Below are 18,041 nucleotides of genomic sequence, written 5' to 3' on the forward strand. Positions count from 1 at the left end.
GGCTCCCTCCCACCAGACAGTTCTCCAGGAACTTCTCCACCCTGAGTCCGTCCCACGGGCAGCAGTCCCCTCACACTGCTGCAGCCCCTGCAAGGACAGGCTGCTCCATCAGGGCCCCTCTGTCCACGGGTCTCCCACGGGCTCACAGCCTCTCCTCAGGCATCCCCCTGCTCCGGTGGGGGCTCCTCCAGGGGCTGCGGGGTATCTCTGCATCCCCGTGGATTTCCAAATCTCTTCCACATTCCAAGCCCTTGTGGGGCTTCTCTCCACCCTGAGGCTTCTCCATCAGCTCTGAGCTGTGGCTGGATCTCCGGCTGCCTTTCTGTCTCACGGGGGTTCTTTCCAGCTCGCAGCTCCCTGGGCTGGGTTTGCAGCCCCTCCTCATGGATCTCTTCAGTTTTTCCTCCCCGCTGGATTCCTGCACCGAGGAGCTGCTCAAAGCGGCCTCTTCCACGAGGTTCTGCCGCAGGGATTTGTTCCCCCTGGTCTCCATCTGCAGCTCAGTGCCTGGGGCAGGAAGGAGAAGGAGAGGAAGGGACAGGGAGAAGGGAAAAGGAAAGGGTCGAAGGAGAGGAAGGAACAAGAAGAAGAAACCAGGGAAGAAGGAGAGGAGGAAGGAAAGTGGAAGGAATAAGGACAGAACGAGGAGAGGAAGGAGAGTGGAGAAGGAGAGGATGGGATTTGCCTCCATGCCACAGGGAAGGGCAAGGAGATCCCCCCAGTCTGTCCCCGGCAGGACGGCGTCGGCAGCGGGGTTGTCCTGCAGCCGGGGGCGATGCTGGGCTGGGAGATGGAGCAGGAGAGAGGGGGAAAGGGGCACTGACTTCCTCCTCACCTGCCTGGGTGTCCCGGGGCATCTTCCTCTTTCTTGCAGCCTCCTTCTCCATCTGGCCATAGCTTTGGAATGACAAATCCTGTTTTCAGGGCAAAACCAAGGGGTGAGTGTGTTAGGTTGAGGGTTCCTCCAGCCCAAGTCCATCTCTAGAAGTCACCAAGCATTTGTGTTCATAAAACCCTTCAAAATATTAAGATCCAGCCACAAAAGCCCTAAACACAGAGACACAGCCCCAAAACTCCCAAAATCTTGATATACAGGAAAAACTCCTCCACAATAGGAAAATTCTGCCCTTCAAAAAACCAAACCACCAACATTTAGACCAATAAACCTCAGAAACAACAGATTCCTTCTCTCACCCCCAAAATTTAGAAAATATCAAGATTCAGCCCAAGAGATCCAAATTCAAACAGAAAACTCCAAGATTGAGCAAAAATAACCTCTCAGGGGTTCCCTCTCTCTGGGTTTCTGGGGGTCCTGTGTATTTTGAGGTTCCCCCATATCTGGGGTTCCCACCTTCTCTGGGCTATCAGGGGTCCGGGGAATCCCGGGGGTCCCTGGTTCCCCCACTCTCCATCTTCCCCCTCCCTTCAGGCTGCCAGGAGTCCCCCAGCTCCAGGATTGCCCCTCTCCACTCTTCCCACTCCGTGGCTCTCAGGCTTCCCCCAAACCTGGCTCTCCCAGGCAGTCCCCGAACCCGGTGTCCCTGAAACCGGTGTCCCTCTCACGCCGCACCGGCACCGGGCAATCGCCATGTGGTACCAAAGCCTGACCCAGGGAGACCAACCCACATGTGGGGGGAGACCCTGCATCCCCCACCCACAGCCAGGGCTCTGCTGTGAGCCACCAGCAGGAACCCCCCCCAAAAATCCCTCCCAGGGACCACCCAAGATACTTGGGGCAAGCTTCCCCTCACGGTCCCCTGCAGAATGCGGGGGGGGTGATGCTCCCGGGGCAGGGGGGCTGCAGATACGGGGAGCGATGGACGCACGTGCTGCCTCCTCTTCCTCCTCCTGTTCCTGCTCCCGCTCCTCCTCTATCCCTCCTCTTCCTCCCGCTCCTCCTCCACTTCTCCTCCTTCCATCCCTTCTCCCCCTTCTCCTTCATCCCTCCTCCTCCACCCCTGCTCCTCCTCCCCCCAGACCCAGCGCCCACCCTTGGCCCCCTCCCCCCAGATCCATCGCATCCCGCGGGAGGAGCAGGGATGGAGCCAGGGCCGGTCGGGCTGGGGCAGCGCTGGGCTCTTGGCTGCTCCCACCCGCCGTGGGGGAAGCTGGGAAGGGGAAAAGAGGGAAGATTGTTGTGTGGAGAAAAAAGTTTGGGGCTTGTGGTTACACTAGATGGGGACTTGGACCCCTTTGGTCTCACCGCAGGAGCCTGGAGATTTTGGAGGGGGAATACAGAGATGGGTGTGGGATGCCAAGGGATTTTGGGGACAGGGTGAGGGGTTGTGGGAGCCACTTGCTGGGGGCAGTCAGGCCACAGACCCCTGGGCTGGACTCCTGGTCTGGGCATTCCAGCTCCAATTTTCTGCTCTCTTCCTCCCTTTTTCCCACCTCTCTCAATATTTTCCTGTCGTCCCCACCACACCCCTGAGACACCCACATTCACCTGAGTCCCACTGCCCCCAGACACGGGAGCTCCCAGCACCACCAGTACCACCAGTACGGCCCCAGCTGCCAGCACACGCCCCATGGCCAGCGCCGGGCAAGTGCCGCCAGCCCCAAAGCAGCCACGCTGTGCCGTGGAGGGGTCCCCATGGCCCTGCCCCATGTGGCACTGGGAGCACCAGTCCAGACCAGTGCAGAGCATGGGTGGGCAGCATCAGAACCCACAAAAATGGTTCCACCATGTAGTGGTTTGGCCCAGAATACTCATTACTGTTTATCTTCTGTGAGATAAGAATTAGGAGAAACGCAAACCAGGCACCAAACTTGAAAGAATATAAAGAAGTTTATTAACAGACCTAAAAGAGGGGGGGAAAAAAAAATTATACCACCTTCAGAGCTCTCCTCCTCCCCCCACCTTCCTCCCTTCTCCCACTGACAATGTGAAAAGACAACCCTTGAGATGTTCAGTCTGTTACCACTTCCATAATAACCTTGTTCCGTCCATTTAGAAAGAGAAGTCTCTTCTTGCTCGTGCTATGAAAACATTATCACAACGAGCCAGCCACCCACTTCCAAATGCTGTTCAGTCCGTTTAGGAAGAGGAGTCTCTCTGCTCGCATGTGAGTCCCTTCCCCCAACTTGCAGCTTTTCCTGCAACTGCTTTCGAGGGTCCACTCTTGAAGTTTTTTGGGGTACAATTTTAAGGTTGAGCCGTTCAGAAACAAAAAACAGAGGCCCTTCTCCTTCCCTGGGAGCAAAGGGTCTTCCTCATCTTCATCTCTAGGACTATCTCTGGGAGCATCTCTCGGGACTGAGGTTTTCTCCTTTCCCATTTGGAGCCAAAGTCCTCATCTGGTCCATCTCTCCCTGTCCAAACTTCTCATGAAATTACAGCTGTGTCAGCATCTGCCTATCTCAGCGCAGGTGCTTTTGCCTATGAGTTGAACACTCCACCCCCCATATCTTCATGAAATTACAACGGGATACTCTGATATATCATAGCTTCACAACAGAATTTCAGCTTTAAGCATCTCCTCTTTCTCTTCCCTCAGGTTTTCAGCTCTTCACAGCAATAAAAGGGTTAATCTCACCTCGGCCTTGCAGCTTTGCAGCTGGAATGTTGAATGCTTCTTATCGAAGTGGAGAGGGGGGAGAGCCGAGCCGATCCGGCTGCACACGGACTGGAACAGGTCCATCGACTCCAGGATGGCCATGGCCCAGCCTGGCCTGGCCTGAGCAGGGCCTGGCTGGGCCCGCTGGCCCCCACACGGGGCCCGCAGCCACCTGTGCCAGCACCAGAAACGAGAGAGGGCTTGGGGGGGAGTTTGTCTATTCTTAAGTGTGGATCACAGAGGCGGTCACAAATTTAAGTGGCTTAAAGAATTGTCCATATTCAAACTGGCCAGCTGTTAGATTCTATCAGGTCCCAGAGGAAGCTGTAAGCACCCCTTAGCAAGGACATCCCTTCCGGGACTATGCTTGCTAACCTATGACACACCACAAGCCATTTAGAACCCCCCAAAAGTGGTGGAAAGCATCAGGATCCTCCCAAAAAAGGGATCACCTCCGCCTCCTAAAATGACTGGGAAATCTCCCAGAGCCGTTTATATCCCCCGCCAAAATTGGTGGAAAGCAGCAGGATCTACCCTAAAATGGGCTCCCCATGTCCTTCCCCGTGGGGGCAAGTGCAAAAGCCAGGTGTGTCTTCCCCTCCCAGTAACACATCCCTCAGGACTGGAGGGTGTTGTAATGTGTGTGAACCCTGTTAGTGTGCCCCAGCCAAACCATCTTTAGTGATTCTTATCAGAGCCACCAGGAATGCATCAAGGTAACTGAAATGTAAGCAGCACTCAATTGGGAAAGAAGAAGCTGAGAAGCAGAATACCAAGGCAGTGAGAAATGGATAAAGAAGGACTGTGCTGCACTGGACTAGAACCAATCCTGTTTTCTGAAAAGTGTGTGCAGAACGCGTGGACAAAATCGAGGGACCAATCAAGAAGTGCGTGATCGTGTGCACAGCAGTTGCAAAATGCATAAGTAGAGTGCAATGTAAACAATAAAATGTCTTCTGTGGAATCATATTGGTTTGTTGTTCAGAAGTCCTGAGCTCCCGCATGCTGGTGACCTCGCGACGTGATAAACGCTGCGATAATGAAGCAGACCAGACCCTTTGGATTCTGTCGGGGGTCTGTGGAGTGAAAAGGCAGGAGGCCCCGGTCGGAGCCTGCCGCGGCTGGACCGTGGAGGGGAGAGTCGGAGGACGGCTCCGTTGGAGTTGGGGGAACCGAAGAAAGCTCCTGGGGAAAGAACTCCGGAAAACGTACGCTGCAGCGGGTGCACCCAAAGAGGTGAGAGGCCGGGGGCTGGAGGATGGGGAAGGGTCTGTCGAAAGAGGAGCGGGCCACGTTCAGGGTCCTCCAGCACATTCTCTTTGAGAGAAGCATGACCCGGAGGTCTTGAAAAGACTGTTAAGATGGGGTCAGGAGAGAGGATTTTTTGCCACCCATGGGAGCATTCTCAGCACTCTTGAGTGGGAAAGGCTGGGAATCACTCTTTGGGACACCATAAGCGATGGATTAAAAGAGACTAAGGGGCTTAGTATGTTATGGAAGTTAATAATAACGGCGCTGAGGCAAATAGAGGCAGAAAAAACAGCTGCGGTAGAGGCAGCAGCCTGTCTAGAGCCAGGCCGTCCCGCTGCTGCCTTTCCGATGTAAGCACGAGAATTCTTTGGGGGAGTAGACCCAGTTATACCGTCCCTGCCTTCTGCACCCGCAGAGACGGAGTTACAGGCTCCGCAGCCCGCACCGGAACCAGAGAAAATGGGAGTGGATGAGCTCCCCTCTCCGCAAGCACCAGAACTGCCTCGGAGGTGTCCCGTGGTGTCCCCCGAAGAGTTAACTTTAGCACTGCGGGGGCGTGTGTGTCCCCCGCTGCCCCCATCGCCGTCTGACTCACCGCGGCTTAGCCAGAGCGGGGATTGCAATGCGAACGGCGGGTGTTCAAAGGCAGAGCGATTGAGCCGCTTTGAGAACACAAGCGGCAGGAGAAAGAAAGAGAAAACCAGAAACCGCTACTGGTGGCGGAGGGGAGAAAGAATCCTGAATCAGCTGCTGAATGTGTGTCGCGGTGCCGAGTTTTCGGCCGGCGTTGGCCGCGGGGATCGCGGGCCCGGCTCCCCGGGGGGGTGGCCCCGGTCGGGGTCCGTCCGCCCTGTGACTCCTGCCGAGGAAACAGCTGGCGAACAGAGAAGGGGGGAAAACCGCGGGAGCGAGAAGGGGGTGCAGGGAAATTCCAACCGGGGCAAAAGCTGGAGCGGAGCCGGGGAATCCGGAGAACGACTGATCCCCCGGCTCAAAGGCCGCAGCGGAAAAAAGAAAGTCCTGCCCGCGGCTCCCCAAGCCGCCCTGCTTCCGACAGTCCTGCTCGGCGGTGGCAGGGAATCATACGGGAGGCTTTGATTGAGGGTGAATTTATTGCACAAGCGTTCCCGGGAATTGTTGCCCCCGGTAATCCGAACCAACGCCAGTGGGCGGGGCTCAATTGGAAGCTCGTCCGAGAAGGACAAAAAGCTGGGATGCAGTATGGATTAACCAACCCGGACGTGCAAACTTTGTTGCACCATATTTTTACTGGTGGTTTAATGACTCCGTTTGACTGTAGAAAGCTGGCAGAAATCTTTTTGAAACCCACACAGAGTCTGCTATGGCAAGCGGGTTGGGAAAGGCGTATAGATGGTGCCGTGATTGAAAATCTTGAGCTCCTGCAGGAGGGTGCCCCAAAACCTCCTCAGTGACGGGACCCCTTCAAACCTCTTCATGCCAACATGTGTCTGTCTCATTCCAGATCCCATCCCAGCCATCCTCCCTCTCCCAAATACAGCCCCGTTCTTACGGGGGCAGAGCTGCTTCAGGAGGCATCGGTGAGTGCAGGGGATCCTTTATCCCCCTCGTGCCGCTCCAAGCTGCCGAGGGCAAAGCCCTGGTTTCTAGGGCTGTGCCCGCTCCTCAAATGTGTCGGATTTAATACCCAAGTGTGGCCGGGACACGGCCCCGGGAGCTGCGCTAATGCCCGGCGGTGCCCGGGAGGGTCTGAGGGGAGGGGAGTTCATAAGGCCGAGGCAGCGGCAGCGGGAGCCGCGGGGCCCGGCCCGTGGGGGCGGCCGGGGGTGAAAAGTGCGCGGGGCCCCAGCGCGGTGCCCGAGGGCTGAGCGGAGCTGGTCGGGAACAACCCCCGGAACCCCCCCCGGTGCCCGAGGGCTGAGCGGAGCTGGTCGGGAACGCCCCGCTCGTCTCCGCCGCTCCAAGCCGCTTTCCCGGCTCCGGCTGCCGCCGCCGCCCGGCCCCGGCGCGGTCCCGCGGGGTCGCCGCTCGAGGCGCAGCTGGAGGGGCTCGATCCGGGCCGCGCCCCGCCCGTCCCTCGCTGCGGCTCCTTCAGTGACGCGGGGCGGCCGAGAGTCCTCGGGGCGGCTCCAGAAGACCCCAGAACTGCCCCCGGCTGCGGCTTTTTCGGTGACACGGGGCGGCCGAGAGCCCCCGGTGCTGCCCCGACGGTCCCTCGGTGCGGCTCTTTCAGTCACGGGCAGCGGCCACTCCCGGTGCGGGGTTTGTGTTATTTTTTTATTCTATTCTCTAGAGTTTAGTCCACTCCAGCCTCCCATCCCAAGCCCCTCCAGTGCGGCTTTTTCACCACCGTCACCTCTCGCCGCTCTCTCGGTGCAGCTCTTCAGTGACACGGGGCTGCGGAGATCCCCTGGTGAGGCTCTTTTATTGCATTTTATTCCATCCTCTCTATTTTTTTGTTTTTCTATTCACACCTCTCTACCTCCTCGGCGCTGCCCTTCTGGGCACACCCGACAGCGCCCGTCCCGCGGTGCGGCTCTTCAGTGACACCGGGCCCCGCGGACATCCCGGTGCAGTTTTTTATTCTATTTTACTCCATTCTCTGTATTTTATTCTACTCACCCTCCGCCCGTCCCTCGGTGCAGCTCCTTCAGACGCGGGCGAGGGAGACGCGTGTCGCTGCGGCTCTTCGATTGTATTTTATTCTCTTCTCTGTATTTCCTTTCGTTCCCAGCTCGCCCGTCCCGCGGAGAGACTCCTTCAGGGACCCGGCGCGGCAGAAACCCCTCGGGGCGGCTCCAGCAGAGCCCCGCCCGCCGCCGCTCCCCGAGGCCTCCCCGCTGCTCCCCGGCCATCGGACACCGCAGGCCGACCCGGCCCCTTCTTCTTCTTCCTCCTCCTCCTCCTGCCGGGATTCAGCCCCCGCCGCCGCCCGGCTCCTTCTGCCGCTCCTGCCCGGCACGAAGCGGCGGTGCCGCTGACGGGGCCGGAGCGCGGCTGCCCCGCGACTGCCCCGCGCCTCAGGGCCGGGCCGGGCAGTGACCGCACGGCTGGGGAGGGACCCCCGCTGGACACGGCAAGGATTCCTGTCCCTCGGGGGGAAGCACGAACTCACCGAAACTCCCATCCCTTCTCCGTGCGCCGCTGGCCAGAGGAGGGAGGGAAACGGGGATTGCTCTGGAGTTTTACATTCAATCCTTACAAAGCAGAGACACAGACGGAGCTCCGCTTTCAGCTTCAAACGAGGGAATCCAACGGGAGCGCTGGCGCTTCTGTAACCTCAAGCTCTTCCATGATACTCGACACTTTAGTTCTGGCCATAGGAAGCCCTTCAGCAGCCTATGCAACTCTCCCAGCCACTGGTTTCTGGCTCAGACCCAGCTCGGAGCTGGGACAAGAAACCGAAAGTCCCAGGAGAAGAAGTTCTGCTGTTACTTCCTTTTTTCAGAGTTCTTTTTATTATATTTTAGATATCATCTATATTTTACTGGATTTTTTTTCTTTTTCTGAAATCCCGTGTTTATTCTCTCTTTGCCTCCTCCAGCCCTTGTCCCCCTCCCGGAGGTTTGTGGGGCGGTGCTGTCCCTCAGCCCTTCCTGCCCCGGCACCCGCGGCCGCTCCGGTGCCCTCAGGCCCCGGCTCGAAGCGAAACCACAAAACCCTCTGGAAAGAAAGCCGGTCTGGGGGAAAACCCTGCAGGGGGGATTGAATGCCACGGACAGCGATTGCTGAGAGTTGGAGATTGCAAACGCTCCAAGGGGCCGGAGGGAACCGCGCTGCGGCCTCGGGGCCTCCCTGGGGCACCGCGGGGACCCCCGACCAGAGCGACTCTTCCCACCCCCCAAAATCCGCAGCTTTGCGTCAGCTGAGGAAAAGAGCTGGAAAAAGGGACTGGGAAGGGGCTGGAGCCCGAGGGGACCCCTCAGCCATGGCCCGGAGCAGCCGCAGGAAAATGCCCCGGAAACCAAGGAAATCGATGGAAGTAATGAGGAATTTTGGAACTCTTTCTGCTGCTGTTTCCAGAAGGTCCCGGCCGAGTCCAGCCGGGAGGAGCCGGGGGCAGGGAGGGGCCTCAGGGCTTAATTGGGGAGAAAAGTTGAATTGGGGCAAGGAAGCTTTAATGGTGGGGAGAAGATGTGAACGGAGGGGATTTGAATGGGAGGGGATGATTTGAATTGGGCAGAGAAAATGAAGTGGGGGAGGAGCCCCCCAGCCCTCGGCTGTGCCCCGAAGGTGCTGCCAGCGGTTCCCCTGCTCCCACCCCCCGGGCTGGGGGCGCGGAGCTGCCGCTGCTCGCCGGGAATGCCACGGGATAAAAACTCCACTCAAGCTTTTATGTTCCCAGTCACTCCCAATAAGATCCCAGTTACCTCCAACATGGTCCCAGTTGTTCCCAGTCATGCCCTGTATGGTTCCTTTCACTCTCAGTCCCTCCCAGTAGAGTCAGGTAGGGCCCCAGTCACTTCCACTATGAACCCAGCCACTCCCAGTCAGTCCCTCTGTGATGCCTTTTGTCCCATCATGGTCCCAGTTGCTCTAAGCATGATCCCAGTATGAGTCCAGTCACCCACAGTATGATTCCAGGTAACTTCCCAGTATGAGCCTGGTTTGACTCCTGTCAGCCCCAGTATGATCCCAGTCACTCCCAGAACTATGCCAGTCACTCCAACATGACCCTGTCACTGCAAGTATGATCCCAGTATGACCCCAGCATGGGCCAGCTGCTCCCAGAATGATCCCAGTTGCCCCCTGCATTTTTCCAATTGCTCCCTTTCACCACCATTGTGGTTCCAGTCACTCCCAGTACAATCCCAGTCATTCCCAGTACGGTGCAAATCACTCCCAGTATATCCCAGCAGCACCCATTGGCCCTCAGCATGTTCCCAGTAGCCCTCAGTGTGGTCCCAATATATCCCAGTATAGTCCCTGGTGCTCCAAATCTGGTCCTGCCCAGTCCCGGTCCTGGTCCCAGTGTATCCTGGTGTCCCATTCTGTCCTAGTCCATCCCATTCTGTCCCAGTCCATTCCGGTCCCTTCCCAGCAGCCGCTGCTGTTTCCCAGATCCTCCCCCCCCCACCCCCAAGCTGCCCCCCCGCCCCCCAAGATGCTGACGGGGATCGGGGGGTTCGTGTTGGGCTTCGTCTTCCTGGCGCTGGGGCTCGGCTTCTACCTGTGCAAGCAGGTGACGGGAGGGGCCCGGGGGTCGTGTCCCCCCTCCCCCGGAGCTCTGTGCTCCCCCAGGGCCCCCCTGCCCGGTGTCACCCCCTTTGCTCTGCCCACAGAGCTCCTGAGCCGCCGGCGGCCGCAGCCCCTCCCCGTGGCCTCGGGCCCGGCCGGGACCCCCCGCTCCGTCCCCGCGCTGATTTTGGGGGGTCGTGTGTCCCCCCCAGCCCCGCTGTCACTCTGCCCCCGCCCGGCTGCTCCCTGTGTTCCCAGGAAGGCTTCCCAGTTCGCCCCGGTCCCGTTTATTGGGGAACAGTGGGAAGGGACTTTGGGGGATCCCGCGGGGGGACCGAGAGTGGAGGGGGCAGAACCGGCCCCAGGATGGATCGGGAATGGGGACCCCCATGTGTGACCCCTGTGTCGCCCCCCCCGGGGGGTCCTTGGGAGGCACCTCAACCCCAAATCGGCAGCCAGCGAACCCCAAAGGCGCAGAGACCCCCCCCTAAGCCGCCCCACAGCCCCCAAGGACCAACCAAAATTCCCCGCGAGTATCAGAGAATCAGAGAAGGCGCTGAACAACCTTCAGCCAATCAGAGCGCGCGGCGCTGGTGACTCACCAGTTGCCAGGCAGACCCGCAACGCCCAGCGCTCCCCACCCGGACCCCACCTGCGCCTCCCCTCGCCCCCAGCGCCCCCCGCCAGGGGAATTTGGGGAGGGGGCGCGTGGGGGGCGCTCGGCCGGGCCCAGAGCCCAGCCCTGCCCCAGCCCGACCTGTCCCGGCTCCATCCCGGCTCCTCCCGCCGTATGCGACCGCGCTGGGAAAACGGGGGGCCAAGGGTGGGCGCTGGGCCCGGGGGGAGAAGGAGAAGGGGTGGGGGAGGAGGAGAAGGAGAAGGAGGCATCTTTTAATGATATTTTATTGAGTCTCATTTTTTAGAGACCAGGATCAATTCTCCCCGGGCGTCGGGGCGAGTCCCTCAGGGCTGTGGGGCCCTGCTGCCGGCTCACCCCGTGCCAGCCCAGCGCCAGCGCTCAGCGGGGCTTTGGCTTCCCGTGCCCTTTCCCGTGCCCCCAGCCCAGCGTCACCACCCCCGTGTCCCCAGGTCGTGCCCCACCCCTCACCCCCTCCCCCTTTGTCGAGACACGGAGGATGAGAATTTCCCCACCATCCACCCCAAAGGTTCCCCCGAGGCCATTTCCTCTCGTGCTTTCCCTTGGGAACAGAGCCCCAGCCCTCCTGGCTGCCCCCTCCTGTCAGGGACTTGGAGAGAGCCAGGTCCCCCCTGAGCCTCCTTTCCTCCAGGCTCAGCCCCCTCAGATCCCTCAGCTGCCCCTCAGAAGTCCTCCAGACCCTTTCCCAGCTCCATTCCCATCTCTGGACGTGCTCCAGCCCCTCCATGTCTTTCTTGCAGTTTGAAGCCCAATCGCTGCCCTGTCGCTGCAGGTGCCAAAACCCCAGGGAGACTCCTTGGAAATGGGAGTAGAGAGGAGCCCTTCAAAGGGAAACGTGTGCAAAAATGCTCCCAATGGCCGAGCGGGTTTGGTGTGGCTGCAGGAGGAAGAGATGCTCCGGGACTCCGCCTCGGCCCCGGAGCGGAGCGGCCCGTGCTGCCCCGGGGCGCGCGGGGCTCGGCCGTGGGGCGCGCGGGGGGCAACGGACACACGGGCACCGGACACACGGACACGCGGACAAACGCTCCCAGCGCTTCAGCGGCAGCGGCAGCAGCGGCAGCAGCGGCAGCAGCACAAGAGCAGCACAAGAGCAGCGAGTCCACGAACCCTCTGCGTCCCTTCTCCTGCTCCTCCTCTCCCTCTCCCAGGGTCGCGCACCCTCTCCCGCTCTCCCTTTCGTTCCCCAACCCCCCCTCCCGCGGCCTCCCTCTCCCCACGCCCGGCCGGGCCATGCCCCCGGCCCGCCCCCGGCCCCGGGCGGGGCTGCCCCCTCCCCGCCCCCGGGCGTCCCGCCGCGGTCCCGCCTCCGCCCGGCTCTCGCCGTCCTGGCTGTGGCGCTGCTGGGCGGGCATCAGTGCCTGGCTCCTGGGCACCATCGCCAGCCCCTGGCTCTGGCTGGCCCGACTCCGACCCCGACCCCGACCCCGGCCTCGGCTCCTCCCGGGGCCCGCCGGGGACACAGGCGGCGCGGCCGCTCCCGCCGCCTCCGCAGCGTCTTCCCCGCTCCGAACTCCGCCGCTCTTGAGCGCGGCCGCCGGCCCCGAGCCGCCGGTGTCCGCTTCAAAAGAGCCAACATGTGGGGATGGCCGGCCCGGGGCGGTTGAGCGGCGCTCGGGGGCCGTTCCTGGCCCCGGGCCGAGCGCTGACGGCCGCGTCTCGCCGGCACGGAAGGCGCAGCAGGGCCTGAAGGAGCGCTACCGGCTGGGTTCGCTGCTGGGGCGCGGCGGCTTCGGCAGCGTCTTGGCGGCGACGCGGCTCTCGGACGGCGCCCCGGTGAGTGGCGGGGCCGGCGGCGGGCGCGGGAGGCGGGGGACAAAGGAGGAGGAGAAGGAGCATGGGGCTCGGCACGGCGGGCGGCGAGCTCAGCCCGCTGCTCCCCTTGCCTTGCAGGTGGCCATCAAACGTGTGCCACGGAACCGCATCCACCATTGGGGCCAGCTGGTGAGTGAGCGAGGGGCAGCGGGAGAAGCCGAGGCGCGACGGGCGGGAATGAGCCGAGGCCCGGCAGGGTGGAAGCCGCCAGAACGCCTCGAGGGAGAGCGGCCGTGGGGCCAGCGGAGCGCGCAGAGCGTCCCCGGCTGGCTGAGGGCTTGCCGAGCCCCGGCACGGCATCGGCCCCGCTGACGGCATCGTGCTCCTCCCACAGCCCGACGGCACCCGAGCACCACTGGAGATCGTGCTGCTGGACAAGGTGTCCGCTGGCTTCCCTGGCATCGTCCAGCTCCACGAGTGGCTGGAGCTCCCCAACAACGTGGTGATGGTGCTGGAGCGCCCGAAGCGGTCTCAGGACCTCCTTCACTTCATTCGGGCACGGGGCTTCCTGTGCGAGGAGGTGGCGCGGCACCAGTTCCGCCAGGTGCTGGAGGCCGTGCGGCACTGCACCAGCTGCGGGGTCCTGCACCGGGACATCAAACCGGAGAACATCCTGGTTGACCTGGCCACCGGGCAGGCCAAACTCATTGACTTTGGCTGTGGCACCTACCTGCAAGCCGCAGCCTACACCAGCTTTGCAGGTGAGCCCAGGCAGGGGGAGGCTCCTGGTAGCGGCATCCCAGAGCCCAACAGCTCACAGCCCAAGCCGGCTGTGGCAGGGGGGATTCTCCCTTTTGCTGCCAGTCATGGCAGCCGGAGTCTTCAGCCTTGCTGCTTTTGAGCGGCGCTGGCTGAGGGGCCATCTTCCAGCCCTGCTGGCAGCCTTTGCCAGCCACTCTGCCCAGGACTGGTGCTGGGGCTGGGGCAGCCAGCGCCACAGAAACACCCGTGGGTGGGGGTAGCAGAGAGGGCGGGCCAGAACCTGTGCTCCAGCCCGTTTGGTGTGCAGGCGAGACAGGGCTCGGACTGCTCTGCTGCCCGTGCTTGCCTTGGCTTAAGAATGGTTTCTGGGGCAGTGCAGGCAGGGAGGATGAAAGCGTGGTTTTCCCCAGCACCAAGTGGGTTTTTCCTTTGCATGGAATGCTCGGGCCTTGCCAGGGCTTCCGCTGCCCTCTTGGGACACCAGCGGCTTCTTTTCCAACCCCCAGTTTGTACACAAGCCCCAGGTGCTGGCGAGAGGGCAGCGGGTCACGCTGCGTGCCGCTGGTGCGGCCCCCGCATGCCCGGGGATGCTGGGGCGAGGCTCTGGGAGCAGGCAGCGTCCCCCTGAAGAACTCCATCTCTACTCCATAGGAACACCGTCCTACAGCCCCCCGGAATGGACGCACCTGGGCTGGTACCACGGCGAGGCAGCGACCGTCTGGTCCCTGGGCATCGTGCTGCACCAGATGGTCTGCGGGGAGCACCCTTTCAGGAGGGGCTGGAACAGCACCTGGGGCCGGCTCTCGCTCCCACGACGGCTCTCTCCAGGTGGATCCTCGTCTCTGCAGCACGGGGGGAATAGCAGTGCTGGGAGACAGCAGCGGGCTCAGGAGCATCCCACCCTGGCAGCTGCTGAGGAGGTGGCAATGTCCTGCTCTCCTCCAAAAGAAAGAATTGATGGCAAAGTTTAGGCACAGCCCTGAGCACACGCAGCACGGCCTGGCCATGGCAAGAGTGGGGCAAAGCGGACAGGAGCCTTCTGCAACTGACTGGTGCTTTCTGCTTTCTCTCTGCAGAGTGCCAGGATCTCATCCGACGGTGTTTATCCGTGCTCTCCTCGGAAAGGCCCTCATTAGAAGACCTGTCCTGTGATCCTTGGATGCAGGATATTCGCGTGCCATAGGAGAAGGGAGAGAGCCACACGCACGCTTTGAGCCAGGGAGCCGGTAAGTTCCAGCTGCACACGTGCCTTGGCAAGAAGCAGCAAAGAAAGGCAGAGTTTTTGTCCTGCCTGAATCGCTGCGCAGGGCTCCTCAGCTGGGCACGCACAGCCCTGCTGCTGGAGCTGAGCTGCTCTTCCCAGCACTGGTGGCCCCCATGCCAGCTGCTTTTGCTTGTCCTGCTTCAGCGACAGCTGGGGCCCTGGGCAGAGCACTGACAGCCTGCTCCAGCCCCAGGGAAGAAGGAGGCCCTGGAGAAGCTGTGCCAGGTGCGGCTGCTGCTGCTGGAGACATGGAAGGTGACATCAAGGATGACAAGCTCTTCCTCCACCTGGCAAGCTGAAGATGATGGACTTCAATTGTGGCACCTTCTCCAAAGCCAGGCTCCACAGCGAATTTGCAGATGAGTCCACACGCAGGGGGATGCTCCCAGATGTGGGCATTGCACAGCCTGGCCGGGAAGCAAAGGTTCCCCCCTTTGCTGGGGCGGATGCAACCAATTCTTCAGTCGGCTGCCAAGCTGCTTTTTGGCAGGGCTGGGGGGATGGGCTGGGCTGGTTTTGAACTGGGAGTCTGCTCCTGGCCCTGCCAACAGCCCCCAGCACCCACCGTGGCCCGCGCTTGGGCTGGGGCTGGGGCAGCCAGCGCGACACAAACAAAGCCCCATGGTGGGAGCAGAGGTTGGACACCAGAAGCTGTGCAGGGGCTGCTTTGCTCTGCAGGCAAGGAAGGGCTTGGGCTGCTCCACTGCCCTTGTTGGCTTTGGGCTCAGCATGACTTTTGGGGGCAGTGCAGGGGGAAGGGAGAAAGCGTGGGCTGCCCTGGCCCGTGGGTGGGTTTTTCCCTCGCATGGCAGGCTTGGGCCTTCCTCAAGGCCCCAGCAGAGAGAAGATTTTTTACCTTTTTCCTTGTTTCCCCTTTTTGTCTGTAATCTCTTTTCATTGATTTATGGTTTGTTTTTCCAAAGGAAGCGTTCTAGGTGCTGTCTGGTCTGGATGGGGAAGTGCTTGGGAGACACTGCGGCGTGGGTGGGACGTGCCCTTGGAGAAGGCTGAGGACAGCGTTTGGGAGCAGCTTTTCTTCTGGCGGCGGGAGGCGTGAGGTGGGTGCCCGTCCTCTTGGCACGGCTGGGATAAGGGCTTTTGGGAGACGGCAGCGAGCGCAGCAGCATCCCGCTCTGGGCAGCTGCTGAGGAGGTGGCTGTGCCACGGCCGGCTGCAGGCTGGGCACGTGTCCTGCCCTCCTGCTCTCCTGCCAGAGGCAGCAATGCTGGGCAGCTTTGGGCAGTGCTCTGAGCACAGCCAGCACGGCCTGGGCACCGCGGGCGGCTGGGACAAGGGGGACGGGAGCCTTCAGCTGACGGGCGCTTTCTGCTTTGTCTCCTTGCAGCCGGGCTCTGTGGATGCCGAGGCTGCTCTGGGCTCTGCCAGGGCTCTACTGTGGCTCAGCCCTGGGGCCACGAGAAGCCAAAGAAGAAACGCCGTGACCTGCAGCAGAGACGTGCTTGAGCAGCTCGGCAGTGCAGCACAAGTTTGCAGAGCGTGCACCTGCAGGGGAAAATATGACACCCCCCAATAACAAACTTGTTCAGTAACTTCTGAAATGAAATCAGCCTGGGATGACCCTCAATGACATTTTTCAGCTTGCTCAAGCTGAAGCTCAGCCCTTCTCTGAACAGTTCTCTCCCCCACCTGCCTTTTGCTCCACAAGTGCTCCCTCTTTCCCCCAGGGAGTTCCCAACTCACCACAGTCCCCATTGCACTGTAGCCTTCCTTGATGCCCCTGGCCACGAGGAAGAGTGAGCCCCAGGTTTAGGGACTCATGTTGTCACTGGCTGAAGAACAGCAATGTCTCAGAGGTCTGGTGAGATTTGGGTGTCATTCAGAGCTGCTCTCCAGGCCTCAGCTCTGCTCACTGCTGGCTTCCCACTCCCTTTTCCTCGTTCTTCACAGAGCAGGATGAGCTCTGTGAATGCCCTTGACCCTCACCACTCTTCCCAGCCCAGCCACCCAGCTCAGTTAGGCTTAAGCTGGAGCTTCTTTGTCTCCTCTGGCACCCCAGTGCAGTCCCCTCTGCGGGGAGCAGCAGCCCCAGAGCGCAGCACACAGCAGTGCAGGCTGCACCCAGAGCAGCTCCCTGCAGCCATGGCCTGGCTCTTTGTGGCAACCAAATGCTCCCTGTGTGCAGCTGTCCCTGGAGGATGGTCCCAGGGCAGAGCCCAGCCGGGCTCCAACTGCATCCCCTGGAGCCTGGGGCAGACAGCGCTCGCAGAGCTGAGGTTCATGGTGAGCACCCAGAGCTGTGGCTCGCACTCGGTGTTTGCAAGCGTTGTGATCTCATCTCCTGTGACCTGTGGGGAAAACGAGCTGTGCAGCCAGGCCAGCGCTGCCCCTCTGGGCAGGGACGAGGCTGAAGGCCTTTCCTGTTGCCGAGGAGGCGGCATTAAGCCTTAGCGGGGCCTGGCAGCTGTGGAGCCGGATCTCGCCCGCTGTCCGGGACTCGCTGCCCACCAACCGCCCCCACCCGCCGCGCTCCGTTCTGCAGGGACAGAAGGCTCTGGCTGTGCGAGGGTTTCCATCACGTCTGTCTACCCGTGGCTCTGGAACGCACACGGAGAGGGAAAGTGTCAGTCACGGTGCTGGCACACTCCTTCCTTTCCATACAGGACACGTCCCTGCGCACCCCGGGTGCGGATCTATTCAAAGGAGAGGCGTGGATAGAGATTTCCCACAGAGCTCTGACTCTGGCGGAACTCACCTTGTCAGCCAGCAGCCAGGGGATTTGTTTCCCAGCTCTGTGTCAGTCAGTGCCCAAGAGCTGAAGGGAGCAGCATTTAGAAGCAGTTCCCAGATTTCTAGGCAGGCAGTGGAGCTGACAAGCATCCGCGTAACTCACCGTGTTCATCGGGAGGGGCTGCTGCTTCTTTGGGAATACGGCACAACGGAGACACGAGACTTGGAAAAATCCCAGCTCTCTGTGGATTTGTGCAGAAGGGGGAGCAGCAGAAACACTTTGTGTCTGCTTGTGGGGACACAAGGTCCAAGGAGCGGGGCTGGCAGAGGGTGACCTGGGCTGCTGGCAGCTCAAGTCCCGTGTGTTGCGTCTGCCTGAGGGAAAGTTCACGGGCCTTCCAGGGCTGTGCTTTGCATTGGTAGCTGGACAGGTGCTGATAACAGAGCGGTGTTCTGGCTGCTGCCCAGCAGCGCTGTCCCTCTGCCATTCCTTCCCCCATCAGAGGGGATGGGAGTGGGCAGGATCCTGGCAGGGGACACAGCCAGGGCAGCTGACCCAAATCAGCCAAGGGGATGTTCCAACCATATGACTCCAGATCGGATGTATAAAGCAAAGGGAGAGAGGAGGAAGGGCACCTTTTCCCCCAGAAGCTGAAGTTTCCCTGAGTGTTCCAGTTCCAAACTGTTGACCCTTTTTGGAGGCATAAGGTTCTCTCCCCGTAGTCTTCCAGTCACCCTCGAGTTGTAGAATTTTAGAGCAGTCAAATTAATCAAGTTCGCATTTTCTAGATCTTGCTGTGTCGTTTTCTTGATATCCATGTGAGAGGGGACACAGTGATGGATGGGTTTGCATGGGAGCTGCAGAGCCCCGGAATGGAGAGCCTGAGTGTCCCAGCAGGATTTGCAGGAGTGTGGAGGGCAGCTGGAAAGAAGATCGTGGGCAATATTCTCC

Source organism: Coloeus monedula (genome assembly GCF_965178545.1).
Source record: "Coloeus monedula genome assembly, chromosome: 33".
NCBI classification, from domain to species: Eukaryota; Metazoa; Chordata; class Aves; order Passeriformes; family Corvidae; genus Coloeus; species Coloeus monedula.